The sequence below is a fragment of the Danio rerio genome, chromosome 14, assembly GCF_049306965.1.
Source record: "Danio rerio strain Tuebingen ecotype United States chromosome 14, GRCz12tu, whole genome shotgun sequence".
Classification (NCBI taxonomy): Eukaryota; Metazoa; Chordata; class Actinopteri; order Cypriniformes; family Danionidae; genus Danio; species Danio rerio.
In genome coordinates, this window is record NC_133189.1 from 21,791,802 (window position 1) to 21,807,500 (window position 15,699).

The 15,699-nt window shown below is 31.9% G+C and overlaps 2 long non-coding RNA genes across 3 annotated transcripts in view; one reads left to right on the plus strand and one right to left on the minus strand.

Moving 5' to 3' along the window:
- Positions 1 to 1,698: 1,698 nt before the first annotated feature.
- Positions 1,699 to 9,701, minus strand: LOC101883633 (uncharacterized). 2 transcript variants are annotated; one of them, XR_012389684.1, is made up of 12 exons: positions 9,508 to 9,701; positions 9,087 to 9,229; positions 7,583 to 7,612; positions 7,422 to 7,491; positions 7,079 to 7,108; positions 6,913 to 6,982; positions 6,800 to 6,827; positions 6,437 to 6,506; positions 6,038 to 6,082; positions 5,005 to 5,135; positions 4,795 to 4,926; positions 1,699 to 2,914 (listed from the first exon to the last, which is right to left on the minus strand). It is a non-coding gene; the product is annotated as an uncharacterized lncRNA (long non-coding RNA). The 2 variants fall into 2 exon arrangements; XR_012389683.1 differs by having other exon boundaries at positions 5,005 to 5,138.
- Positions 9,218 to 15,699, plus strand: part of LOC141377499 (uncharacterized) — a 37,194-nt gene continuing 30,712 nt past the window's right edge. Inside the window, exons 1-2 of the long non-coding RNA XR_012389685.1 lie at positions 9,218 to 9,279; positions 10,567 to 10,655. This is a non-coding gene — a long non-coding RNA (uncharacterized lncRNA). The remainder of the gene's footprint in view (positions 9,280 to 10,566; positions 10,656 to 15,699) is intronic.

Below are 15,699 nucleotides of genomic sequence, written 5' to 3' on the forward strand. Positions count from 1 at the left end.
GCTTTTAATCATAACTCTAAAATGTAATAAGCTCATTTAATTAATCTGCACACTTTGGTTTTGCTTTAATTGCTGAGCAGGGCCAGTGCATCCACAAATCCACAATCTTTTTTTTTTTTAATTAATCGTACAGCCTTAGTTCTAATAGTAAAATTATTAATAAGTCAAACTGTTTAATATGGGGGTTTGCAATTCATTGAAATTTACCTTTGATTTTTATTTTGATTATTGTGTTTGAGCGAGGATAAAAAAAAAAAGTGGTTTCACTCTTACTTCAGCAATAGTCAATGCAAAGTGTGAAGAAGCTTTAACTCTGGGATTGGAAAGCACTGCACTATAAAAGCCATTCATTTCAATAGAATATATATTTATTTATTTATTTTTTTAATTATTTTTTTTTAAACTGTTGGATTTAAAGTGTTTTGTTTTAAATAAAGTATTTTATTTTAAATACTTTAGCTTTGTGAGTCCCCAAGAAAAGGCTAATATGTTTGTTATGTTAAAAATTACTTCCATTGTCTTATAATATGCATAAATTTTTATCCTGTTAAAGCAACAACTAATTTTCCAGCATTTTTTAATTCCCTTCTCATTGTGTGGTGATTGGTATGATGACCCAGTCTGTTGTGATTGGTCTAATGTGTGCAGCACATGTCAGAAACAGAATGCCCATCACAGCTTATCAAGGCCCAATCCTAATTTTATTTTGTACCCCTTACCCTTAGCCCTTGAAACAGAGTGTGAAGGGAATGGGCTTCAAAATGTACCCCTAAGAAATGAGACAGCACTACAACACTTGCACACGTCATCATATGTCATCACGATCTTTTGCTTCATATGAGATCGACAATGGCAAATGCTGTAGTTATTCCAGTTGTCTTTTTATTTTAGTATTTATCTTCAGGAAATCATTAAAGGCATATATCATGTTATCACAATGATATGATGTGGCAAAAAGATCATAGGACCATATTAATCTATGTAATCAAACAAAAACAACATTAAACTTAAATCAAACGCTATAAAAACCTCTTTTTTTTTGGCACTAGACTTTTTTGACAGTGTATTCGAGAGTGATAGAATGTTGTGGGACGGCTATACATGAGTTATTATTAGGGATTATAGATAGCAAAATTTAGTAAATTTCTTTTAAGCAGCTTTTTATAAAAAGCATGGCCGTAAAACATGAATGCCATTACTAATATATTAAAATATGTGCTTGTTTGTTGTAAAAATTCATAATAATGACAAAAAAAAAAAAAAAAAAAATACTAATTTGTGCATCTTTGTTGTGTTTTCTGGGAAATTTTCATACCCTATAGCAGGGGTCACCAATCCTGGTCCTGGAGGGCCGGTGTCCCTACAGGGTTTTGCTCCAACTTGCCTCAACAGAAATGCCTGGATGTTTCAAGTATACCAAGTAAGAGCTTGATTAGCTTGTTCAGGTGTGTTTGATTAGGGTTGGAGCTAAAATCTGCAGGACACCGGCCCTCCAGGAACAAGTTTGGTGACCACTGCCCTATAGGTTTTAAATGTGCTCCTGAAAAATGCCCCATCGAAAGGGTATCTACCCCTTCCCCTTGGCCCTACGTTGTCAAGCTAAAGAGAATTGGGACACCCTTGACCTTTTACATGAATGCACAAAATGAGGAGTAAGGGGAAGGGCTAGAGAAGTGGTAGAGGTTTTTTTTTTTTTTTCTCAGTGGATTAATTTGCATATATTAAATGCTAACCTAAAGAATAACAATGTGAGCTAGCATGGTACAATTTGATATCACACACTTCAATTTTTTATTTATTTATTTATTTATTTACATTAAAACTGACCACACATAAATATATGATTAGGTATGTGTTTTTTTTTTTTTTTTTTTTTTTCATAATCAACAATCCCTGCTGTATACAATGCACTTTTAAACTCTTACCCCCTGCACTCTAAAAAAAAATTCCGTAAAAAAACGGTAAAATGTACTGGCAGCTCATTACACAAATATTTTACCGTAAATTAAAAACGGAAAACTTCTGTTAATTGACAAGTGTGTCCACATTAAAAAAACAAAAAAATATCCGTTTTTTGACAGTTAAACTACTGTAAAATAACCAACCATTTTATAGTAATTTAAGGGTTTTCTATATAAAAAAACGGTTATTTTCTGTGTTTTAAAGGGTATACCAACAGTAAAAAAGCGGAAATATTCTGTGTTTTAATAGTATACCTACTGTAAAAAAACAGACAGAATCTGTGTTTTAATAGTATACCTACTGTAAAAAAACAGACAGATTCTGTGTTTTAATAGTATACCTACTGTAAAAAGAGGACTTTTTTTGTGCTTTAAATAGTATACCTACTGTAAAAAGAGGACTTTTTTGTGCTTTAATAGTATACCTACTGTAAAAAACAGACAGATTCTGTATTTTAATAGTATACCTACTGTAAAAAATAATTATTTTACTAATTTTATGCTCTTCAAGCAGCATAGAAATGGCAATTGGTAAGGACAAACATATACATATGGGAAATACACTATTAATGGTTTACAATAGTAAAACAAAACATTTATTCGATACTGTATGTGTAGAGAAGCAGTAAATAGTTTGTTATCTATGAACTTACAATGTTTAGTACAAAAACAACTTTGCAATTAAAACAGATTTTTTAATGAATACAAATCATTTGAATTCCAAATATCTAGTTATACACACAATAATACATATTGACATGTGAATCACACAGTGAGAAGTCTTGGCAAATAATCTCATAGCAAATTAGTTTTAAATGTTAGCTTTAAGATAATTGAGGACAAGTGGGCAAATTACAAGTACTTTACATTAAGAAACCAGGTTAACTGCAAAATGGCAGGAAACAGACGATACAACTGGGTCTTCTTCCTCTCCAATACTGATACTTCAATGGCTGTAAAACAAACAAACAAAAAAAAAACATTACTAATGACATTTCACTTACAACTGGGGTGATTCCTAGCATGTCAATAGTTCTGTTAATCATTGACTCTACATTAATAGATGTTAGCAGTCGGTTATAAATACAGCTACAAATGCTGTAATCTTGACTTAAGCACATTTATAATGTGCTTAATAATTGTGTTAACAAACTTTAATGATTGATTTTACATGACTATTTATATATATATATATATATATATATATATATATATATATATATATATATATATATATATATATATATATATATATATATATATATAAAAAAAATATATATATATAAATATATATATATATATATATATATATATATATATATATATATATATATAAATAGTCATGTAAAATCAATCATTAAAGTTTGTTAACACAATTATTAAGCACATTATAAATGTGCTTAAGTCAAGAGTGAATTGAATTGAAATCTAAAGTGAGGATTATTTATGATTTATAAATCCTTATAAACGACAGTTAAAGGCTCAGTATCAAATGAACAATAAATCATTACAGTCTTATCTAAAAAATGTAATTACTGTAAATATGAAACCTTGCTGAATAGCAGGAGTGACAAAATATAACATAAAACTGGATAAAACAACAATAAAATAATTTAATGATATATTACGATGCAACATTTCAGTGTTATTTAGCTATGTTTAAACTGTACAGTAATTTTATTTTAGAAAAGATTTATTTTTCATTTAATACAATAAAATGAATTTCATTTTTAGAATATAACTGAACCTTTAATTGTGATTTATAAGGGGATTTACAAAGCATAAACAATCCTCACTTTAGGCTACAAAACTGGATGAAGTTAACAAAAGCACTTATTAAAATAAGTATTGAATATACTTTATATACTTATTTTTTATACTTTATATACAAGTATAACTATTACTATTCATTCATGTATTTTCCTTCAGCTTAGTGTGTACTCGCACTATGTACAGTTGCCTTGAACCAAGCCGAAGCACGCTTGTCCTCCCTACCGTCTCCCCCGACGTCCCGCATTCACATTGCATTCAAGCCTGAGCACTCTTACATCATCGATGATGCCCCGTTTAGTTTAAGAAGTGCTCTCTCTCAGCACAGTGGAGAATTCTTACAATCTTTTGTTTTAGTCGTTTGGGATGCAGTAACACGCAGTCAAATATTTAGCCGAACAGATCAGCCACTTTTGATGTTCCCCGTGTTGCTGTGTGTTTGAGTACGCCCTTGGAAACACCAATACACACTTATTTACGAACACACTCATACACTACAGCCAATTTAGTTAATCAATTTCCCTATAGCGCATGTCTTTGGACTGTGGGGGAAACCTGAGCACCCGGAGGAAACACACAGCAACACGGGGAAAACATGCAAACTCTATACAGAAATGCCAACTGGGACTCGAACCAGCGACCTTCTTGCTGTGAGGCAACAGTGCTAGCCACTGAGCCACTGTGCTGCCCAACTATTACTATATGCCTGAATAATAAGATATTTAAATGTTAGTTTGAATAGTTTATTAACCATTTACTTACACATTCTGAATGATTAGAAAAAAAATACACCAACTATTCTTAAATCACTGGTTTGTAAATAATGCGATACTAAATTTAGTAATGAAAAATTAATCATTAACAAAATATGAAAACAAAATAATTAAGCACATAATAGATGTGCTTATAAGTCAAGATTACAGCATTTGCAGCTGTAGTTATAAACTGTATACTAAGGTCTATTAAATGTAGAGTCAATGCTTAACAGAACTTTTTGCTAATGCTTAATAAATTAATCAATAGTGTTTAGTTATTATAAAGTGTTATCGGTGTGCTTAATTACCTTTAAATCTTCCAAGGATTCTGAAAGTCTTTCTGATCTGACAGGAATCGAAGGAGTTTAGATGGTATGTTTCTGCTTGGTGCCCTTTTTTCTGCTTTGGACCTACGTTCTGGATAGTTACTCAGCATGCTCCTGTTGTAAATACAACAAACATGCATCACCTTACTTGTCTTGTAAAAATGAAATAAACTTAAAAATGTAAAAACATACCTTTATATAAACTACAGAGTCAGGGCTGCTTCCTTAGGCTACATAATGTTTAGCACATAAGAGACTAAACATGTAGCTGACCACAATTAGGGGACAGCTCAATGATCTTGTTATTGTGACTGTGGACTCTTCTTCTGAAAAAAAGAAAAGAAAAGTGAGTTGTGTGTTGGGTCTGGTACATGCCCACATGGAAAGAATATGGAAAGAAACATATGGTTTAATATAGGTTTTTGATATATGTGACGCATATAAAATTGGCTGTTTTCCTATATTATATGTACATATATGGGTACATATATGCACACCTATATGTTAAATTATTAATATTATTAATAATATTATAAATAATATAATTATTATGTAAAATTATTCAAATACATGTCTGCTACATAATTTAAAAGAAATTTTTTAAAAATTATTTACTTAATCAAATAAATATAGTGCAGAAACAAAAATAAGTTATACTTTTTCTTCTTTTCCACTATCTTTATGCAAGAAAGAATTGACCTTGCAAATGTTTCAGGAAAAAGTGTAGACATCATAGCTTTCCATCTCCTCTTACTTATTTGCCATAGTTAAATTCCATAACATGCCAATTACATGTGATACCAAATTCAAGTGGCACATTCATAAGTTTTTAGCATTTTTAAAATAAGTTATTTTCCAGATAGCAGACCTAAGTTAAATTAACATTGAAATGTTAAAACATCAATCAAACTATCATTGAAACAATGTTAAAAGTCATCACTGATTTTTAGGCAGTTTTCCACCCTGAAATAATGTTAATTCTATGATGATAAATAGACAAAACTGTCCCAAAATCAGCATTTATTCAACCATTTTTTCAACCAATCAATCATTTTTTACAATGAACCCAACATTAAATAAAATGTTAAATCAACCACACTATCATACAATTAATGTTAAAATTTAAAGTTGATTTTTAGCCAGTTTTGCATCCTGAAAAATTTTTTATTACAATCACGATAAATAGATTAAACGGTCACAAAATCAGCATGAAGGTCTGGCTCACCATCAAGATGCCCACATTGAAAATGTCTTTTTCATCATCAGGTGGCTAAGAGAGAAAAGAAAAGAGATTCAGCAGTGGACCAGTTATTTTCTTATCATTTTAAACAGACATTACCAAAATAAAAAACTTGTAACATTTTAAATGTTGTAAAAATAAATAATAATAATAAATAACTGCTTTATTCATTTAACAGATTACAGTAGCAGCTTAAAAAACCCAGATAAAACACCCACATCAACCCAGTACTTTTAGTTTGAATACATGTTAACAAAATTCAAAATTACTGAAGCAAAATGTGTTCCTGTAAACACTTAGTAAAAATATAGGTACAAGTAATTGGTTTTGCCAAATAATAAAAATAAAAGCATCAATATCAAACAAAAACGCTGAACATTTTACCTCTTAAACTTGTAAGTTTATTGTCATCCTCTGTATGAAGTACAGATGGTCCAGCACAACTGCCTGAGTTCTGAAAGAGCAAACACATATTTTTTTGTATTATTTATAAAAATGCAGTACTGACCAGTCAGCATCAATTTTTACACCAACACACCTACAACAAAAATAAAACTCATTCAGTTTGAAACATGCAACATGTAGTCTACTTTTATACTTTACAAACTTTGTGAATAATAAAAAATTGAAAACATTTAAAACCCCAGGTGTATTTTATTTCATTTGTCTATATCAACTGAAATTTAGTTTGGATTGAACGTAAGATTTAAGATTTTTATTTAGATTGCTGTGAAAATGTACCTGTACCTTGTACTTATAACCAAAATGACAGAACCTGGAAGTCAACAAAGCAAAATATCAGTTAACCTTATATATACAAAACACTCAAAATCAAACAGAAAAAACGCTGAACATTTTACCTCTTAAACTTCAAAGTTTACCGTCATCTCCTGTTTAAGGTACAGAAGGTCCAGCACAACTGCCTGAGTTCTGAAAGAGCAAACACATTCTTGGTAAAATTACAATAGATGCAATGCTAAATATAAATCATTGTTTATTTTTTTGGTTAATAAATGCAGTACTGACCAGTCAGCATCACTTTTTACACCAACACACCTACAACAAAAATAACACTCATTCAGTTTGAAACATGCAGCCTGTAGTCAACTTTTAAATTTTACAAACTTTGTAAATAATAAAAAAATGAAAACATTTAAAATCCCAGGTGTGTTTTAATTTGTCCATATTAATTCAAATTCAGTTTGGATTGAATTTAAGATTTTAATTTAGATTGCTGTGAAAATGTACATGTACCTTGTACTTATAACCAAAATGACAGCATAAACATAAAGCAAATCTTATATCATATATCAGTGAACCTTATATCTACAAAACACTCAAAATCAAACAAAAACCCTGAACATTTTACCTCTTAAACTTGAAAGTTTACTGTCATCTCCTGTATAAAGTACAGAAGGTCCAGCACAACTGCCTGAGTTCTGAAAGAGCAAACACATTCTTGGTAAAATGACAATAGATGCAACGCTAAATATAAATCATTATTTTTATGGTTAAAAATGCAGTACTGACCAGTCAGCATCAATTTTTACACCAACACACCTACAACAAAAATAACACTCATTCAGTTTGAGACAGTATACATTTAGACTTCACAAACGTTGTGAATAATAAAAAAATGAAAACATTTTAAATCCCAAGTGTATTTTATTTCATTTGTCCATATCAATTCAAATTCAGTTTGGATTGAATCTAAGAATTTACCGGTACCATGTACTTATAACCAAAATGAAAGAACCTGGAAGTCAACAAAACATCAGTGAACCTTATATGTGCAAAACACTCAGACTCTAAATCTACATAAAAAGATTTCATTTGTGATAGCACCATGTGTTATGCATTGTGTTCACTCTATTATCAAGGCTTTATTAAAATAAAACTCCTGATCTCCTAATAGTAATGAAAGTATTATTTGCTATAATGATTCGAACTGACAGTTAGTTTGAAGAATTTTAGGACTGTGGAAGAACAACTCATATTTATATCTTCATATTAGCAGCCGTTGAGGTTCTTAAAAGTGAACTTGGCTGAATCTGCAAGTTGACAAGAGGTTCATAAGTATAATATCCATGACAGTTCAACTCGACTACAACAAACATTTAATTGTGTGCTTTAAGGTACACGTTGTATTTGAGGCCTAAAACGCATGACAGTTTAAACACTATATATCAGTTTAAATGTCACACACTTACTGTATCACTCTGTTATCTCTGTTACACACAAACACACGTCGCGAAATGCGGAAGTCTTTTTTTTCGTTCCTTTTGGTGAGCGTTATTGAATTCCATAACACTCTCATCAGTTCTTGCCTCTTATTTGCGTCTAATACCCCAGTTTGTCACGCGGGATGAATGAAATGTTCATGAGTTAAAGTGAAACTGCCGAACTGCAGTTAAAGTCAGGCATCCTGCTGATTTGATTCAGAAGGGCACTTGTTTGTCAGACGGCTCACCGGTCAGGTATACATCCGCGCTAAACTACCAAAGTATGAAAGTCACCCAGCTCCCAACCCAACGCTGACAATAGATTAACGGCGATATATTTTTTTATCGCGCGATAAAAGTCTCGCGTTAACGCAGCACGTTAATGCTGATAACGGCCCAACACTAATAATAACTTTATGAGTGTGTATTTCCCCTCATACCGAGTTACACAATGCCTCAATTTCACGCGGGTCTAACTTATACTTAAAAACCAGCAAAGCTGTTCCACTGAAACTCGGTCACACAGCCTTGATACGTCGGTCAAACTAAAGCTAACATTTGATAACGTCAGTAAAAATATGAAATTATTTATTAATATGCAAACAAACACAGACGGTCAGGTGTTACGGGCGTTTGAAACACGTTAACGTTAAGGTTTATTAAAGGTAACGTTAACCAGTCATCGAAATACACCTTCATCACTATAACTTATATCAACCAAACTACACAGTGTCACAAACTTTGAATGCTATCCCTTGTTCAATGCACTGTACAAAGAAAACATTTTTATTTCTATAAAATAATTAACATACCTTTTACACTCTCACTGACAAGCTGACGTTTAACGTTACCGTTAATCCAGTCAGACTCACGCAGGTGCAGAGGGAGTGAGAGGGTGATTGGGACGTCACATCACTTCCCGCGCACGGCAGTTTAGAAAAATACGGACAAACAACTGTAAATGAACAGATATCATATTTACTGATGAGGATAACGCATAAAAAGGTAAAAATTCATTAGATATGCTTGTTTAAATTACATTTAACCACTCATAGCTCAGTTTGATCTTAATGATATAAAGTCTGATCTTGTTAACAATATTAAACGTAATTTACTGCTGTACTTTCCATCGCCGCTTCAGACAAGACAAAAATCATTTTAAATAACGAGACAAATGTAATAAAGCAGTATTTTAACTAAAATATTGTTATATGTTTTATTAATCGTACTTACCAGGGAAAAAACAGAGGAAGAAATATCTCCCGGTGTCATCAAACGTTGCCTGAGCTGCGATCCCCTTCCCATAATGCAATTCGAAAATGTATATAAACGGAAAAACAACCGTAATACGTGTAACGTTATACGGAAAAAATCCGTTAAAATATACAGTCATTTAACTGTTATTTTACAGATTTTTTTTACAGTGTGGGATGGGACAAAATAGTTTATATTGTGTGCACAATCCAAGCGTTGTAAACAAGAGACATGCCTTATACTTAGCTTTTTGAAAAAAATGAATAAGTAAAAAAAATAAAAATAAAAATAAATATATATATATATATATATATATAAACATACAAGGCTCACTCTGTTGTCAGATGAATGGCGTTTGATACTTTTGAAATGCAAATTCCTCAGTGCATCTGTAGGTAGGCAACTTGCATCTTAACTGTAAATGTTATAAATTCACACACACTTTCACAAGGATCATCCTGACAGCCTGTCTACATTTAATGTTGCAAAGTGAAACGAATGAGTTCCACCATGTGCCGCTGTGTCAAAAAGATGGTTTAAAAATCGAAGAACAATAATTCTAACTGAAATGTTTTACAGTAACGTTGCATCTAAAAGTGTAAACATCTCAGATCTATTCTCCCAATTATAGCAGAACTATAAACTGCACATTCTGCAGCTAGAGTTGTATGTTGGACTAATAAGCCAAAAGAAGTTTGTTCTGTAAACCAGTGCTTAATACAAAATGAAGAAGGAGAAACTTTTTTTTTCCTCCTGCTGTACTGAAAACATACCAAATAGTGACTTCAGGGTCAGTTTTAATTTCCTGTTGATTTGAGAAATCTTTACCTCTTAATGCAAGAGCGCTGCACTCATTAATTGCATTTCTCACAGTGTTATAGTTGTGTAACCAGTAAGCCAAGTATCAAATATTCCACATATGTGACACCCCTGAGAGCTCTGTTGTGTAAGCACTAGAAGGAAGCTACAGATGACAGCAGTGACCTTGTCAAAAGCACAGTTGTGAGTTGTTTTTATTTGTGATCTTCTTCTTTTAAGGTAAAGAAGTGCTGGAGACAGGGAAACAGTGTAAGAGAGAGGAATTTGGGATCAGGACATCATGTACGCTGGATTGAAACCTGCGTACCGTGAGTGTGTGCACACACTGTCACAACTTCAGTCACACACTAATAGTTTTTAATTTTAAACTGCTTACTGTTCTCTGACCTCTACTGACCATGGAGTTATCATTTAATAAATAACAACTAGGAGGAGAAAAAGCTGTTGAATGCAAAATAGAAACACCACATCGTAGAGAGAGGAACCACTCGTGTGCCTCTGGGCTGCATGTAACTCGCATGACTTCACATTGATCATCTAAACCTGAGCACCGTGCTTCTCTAGGAAACCACTGCACTGGCTGTTGGGTAATTTGTAGTCTGCTTGCTGAATGTTTTTTACACACACACAAAAAAAAATATATACAGTAGGTAGAGACATTTCAACACTGTTACAAATTATGTGAATTAGGTCTGCAAGATAGTTTTTGTGATAACCACAATGCAAAAAGCTTTTCTAAATTAGTTCTGTCTCATTTCAGTCCAAATATACAAATATTTTTAGAGCAAGCAAAAGTATTAATAATAAAAAAAATTAAAATATTGTAAAAATTGTAAAAAAATAAATAAATAAATAAATAATTGAAAAATAAATATATATATATATATATATATATATATATATATATATATATATATATATATATATATATATATATATATATATATATATATATATTAAGGTATTAGGATATGTTTCCATATGGCAATAACGTTCAACCTTAGATCTAACTTAAAAATATAAAATTTTGTTATTTTCCTTATAATTAACAATTGTATTGTTTAGTTTGATTTAATTGGTGTTACAGTATTAAAAGCTTTCACACAGAACTTGACACATTAAACATTTCCAACAACTGATATTCCATCAGCTTTCATTTATTTCATCTTTTTTTTTTTTTTTGCTGAATATTATTAAAAACAAACATACAGCATACAGTAAATATAAATATTTATAACAGACAGACAGACAGACAGACAGACAGACAGACAGACAGACAGACAGACAGACAGACAGATAGATAGATAGATAGATAGATAGATAGATAGATAGATAGATAGATAGATAGATAGATACTACGACTGTCTTGTATACTTCTGAGCTAACTTACCTGAACTCTGTCTACATCACTGCTCTTATCAAATGTCCAGTCTGTATCATTCTCATGGTCACTAAAACCCATCTCATCCTCACTTTCATCTGCAGGAAGAGCTGGTTCAGTCCTTTTCTTTTTTCACTTACCATAGAACATGGTGATGCTTGCTAATTCAATATTCTCTGTATTTATACCTAATCAAAAATATTGCTATAAAAATTAGATTTTATCCCTAACTCAAATGCCATTACCATATGACTAATCAACATTATATTACTAGCATTCATGTTGTTATTGTTACAACTTAAAAAAAAAATAAAAGCTAAGCTATTGCAATATTGCACATGCCACTATTGCACAGTGTTGCTTCTGGCATTTATCATATAAAACATCTAATCTGATAAAACTTTTTTGAGTTGTGAATATGTCATCATAACTTACTGGAGGTGATGTTTCAGATTTTTTTTGTGGATCTTACATACTTTGATCTTTTCTTTGTATTGAAATTTACATTTGCATTCACCAACTACTCCAAATAAACACCAGTCTGTCAGAAATCGCTACAAAAAAAAAAAAACACTGCATGTCATGTGACTTAACCAAAGCACATCTTTGGCTACACTAAGGTTCTCTTTCCAAAAAATAAAAAAATAAATTAAATAAATAAAATAAATAAATAAATAAATAAATAAAAATAATAAAATAATAATAATAATAATAATAATAATAATAATAATAATAATAACAATAATAATAATAATCAACTTTGGTCTTAAAGAAACGGTGGCAGGCAAATAAACATTGATATTAGATATCATCTTGCCATATGCCAACACCATGAGGTAGAGGGTTAAAACAATCTAAATTATTTGCCATTGGAATAAGTGAAACAATCTCATTTTTGCTTTGGAATATAGAATTTGAATTAAACACAATACAAAAATTCTTAGTAATTGTAAGTTGTTTTTTTTTTTTTTTTTTTTTTTGCATAAATTTTATAAAGTCAGTATAAATGCAGAGATTAAATACAATTACGATTCAGACTCAACACTGCATATCTTTGCGATGTGACTATTGCGGTTGTGCACATTGCTATTACAATGCTAAAATGATATATTGTGCAGCCCTAATGTGAATGACTTAAAATTGTGTATTTTTTTTAATTGATTGTAAAAATATTAGTAATAATAAAGTCTTGTGCATTTGCATGAGATACAGTATCATCTTGTATTAAGACATGCATAATGAGATTACATACCGTAGATACATAAAGATTAAATAAAACATCTCATAACTTGAATTATTGATAATAAACCACAAGGCAGCACGGTGGCTTTTAGTGGTTATCATTGTCACATTACAGCAAGAAGTCCCAGTTGGACCAGTTGGCATTTCTGTGTGAAGTTGGCATGTACTCTTCGTGTTTGCGTGGGTTTCCTCTGGGTGCTCCAGTTTCCCCTACATTCCAAAGACATGAACGATAGGTGATTTGGATGAACTAAAATTGGCTTCATGAATGAGTGTGAATGCAAAAGTGTATGGGTGTTTCCCAGTACTGGGATGTGCCTGAAAGGGCATCCGCTGTGTAAAACATATGCTGGAATAATTTGCGGTTCATTCCGCTGCAGCGACCCCTGATATTAAGGGACTAAACCAAAGGAAAATTAATAAATTAATGAATAATAAACAAGCTATATATAGAGTCCTTTATTCTTTCAAGCAGTAATCATTTGCATGAAGTGAGTAAAATTAATATTGTTGTAGTGAAGATTTTCCTGAAGTTGATTACGCTGATGTGAGTTTAAAAACAAATGCAAGAATTGTATGCTTTAATGAAACTATTTTTATAAGTATAATCTTGTCAAAGACTCTCACTCACACAAACAACAAAAAATGTGCTGAGAGACAGATGCAGAGAAGGAATATCTAAAATAGGGCTACACATTTTGTCAGTAAAACTGGTTCCATAATCAGCTGTAAATCTCCAGCAGCTGCTTTCAGATGGAACAGTGTTTACTACACAGAACCGCAGTTCATTGACAAGCTATGCAAAAGATCACAGACAATTTAATCAGAGCAATTTTGAAATCGAAGAGAATTATTTTGTGATTTGACAGCTTTTGTGTTGCTTCTCAGTAAACAGCGGTTCTGTGTTGAAGCTGATCTGAAGGAATGTCAAAATACCACATTTAATATCTTCTGCAGTCTTCCTAGGTTGGATGTGAGATCCTGGCTCATTTTAATATGAAAGACTCTTTTAAAATCAAAAGCATGTGCCTTTAACATATGCTCCTGAGAGCATATCTCTTCCATTCTGTGGTTTATTTGTGGTTTTATTGTACAAAAAAAAAAAGTTTATTCATTCATTCATTCATGTTCTTTTCAGCTTAGTTTTAATAATACCCCTTTAATAATCAGGGGTCACCACAGCGGAATGAACTGCCAGCTTATCCAGCATTTTATTAATTTTATTTTTTACGCACCGGATGCTCTTCCAGCCGCAAGCCAACACTGGGAAACATCCATACACTCTTTTTCACACTCATACACTACAGACAATTTAGCTTATTCAATTCACCTAGAGCACATGTCTTTGGACTGTGGAGGAAACCGGGAGAGGGGTCTGGATGCAGACCTGGTGCAGTGCAATCTGAGCTGCATCCAATGTTTTTTAATCGGCTCACCTAACCCCACCCCTAACCCTACCCGCCGCAGTGATGTCACACGCTCCATTTGAGTCTGACATTGCATCGCTGAGTGATGCACTCTCAGCTTGCATCATAAAGGCTGCATCCAGATACTACTGAAAACCACACCGGGGCTCGAACCAGTGACCTTCTTGCCGTTAGGTAATCATGCCATCCACTGTGCCACTATGACGCCCAAATAATGTTTACATTATACAATATAAAAGGGCTATTCTTAAGCGAAATTTGTTGAAAAACTCAATTTGTCAGTCATTTCACATTCAGTTCATATGTATATATATATATATATATATATATATATATATATATATATATATATATATATATATATATATATATATATATAAATAGACACTGGTGTAAACATATCAATATTACTTTGATCAGATGTTTTAAATGTTAATTTAATTGTTTTCTCAGAGCTGTTATTTTTCATGTGTGTTTCCTTTGTCACTGATAGGAAGGTGTGCAGCTAATACTTACATATTAACCCAAACATCAGTCTCAGCAGTGTGGTTGGCATCAGGATGTTCAGTTTCAAAACATGACTGCAAAGGTATCTCCAGCCTATATAAATATTAGCATGTTGCATCGTGTGTTTTATGACACTTGCAGTGAGTATAGCCACATAACATAGCAGCGAGTGCCACATAAACCTTGTTGGGTATTAGTCTAAACAGGTGGAGCTGTGTGTGATTGCGTTGGTTGTTGCACACATTTCAACATTTTGGAAAGGAAATGTTTGGTGATTGCGGTTAAAAGGTTAATACTCTGTCATGTTTCAATTAAAATGGAGCCTACAGGAAAGCTAGCCAATTTCTGCAAAGTCCTGAGTACTCTGCATTTATTTTTATTATTTTTTTTATTACTTTATTTTATTATTACTTTTTTTTTGTTCATGAAAGAGGTAGAAATGCATTCTGTGGATTTCTCATTATATATAATAATGTTCTATATTGCTGATTGAAAAAAAAAAAAAGTAACTTTAAGTCAAAATTTGCCAGGGGTATGAATAAATTCAGCCTGAGTCTATACTTTATGTATGTGTTTGGGAATATTTTTGATCATATCTGGAAGTTTGAGTCTGTGTGGTCTGATTTTAGTTATGTTATGGCACGTGCAATTTAATGTAGCCTTCAAATTTTCACTGCATTATGTTTTATGAGAACAGAATCTACTTTTAAGTCTGTCTCATGGGTCTTGAGTATGTCATATAAAGAGATCTTAAACACTTTTGAAGTTATCAGTTGAGTGCTGGAACCAAATAGC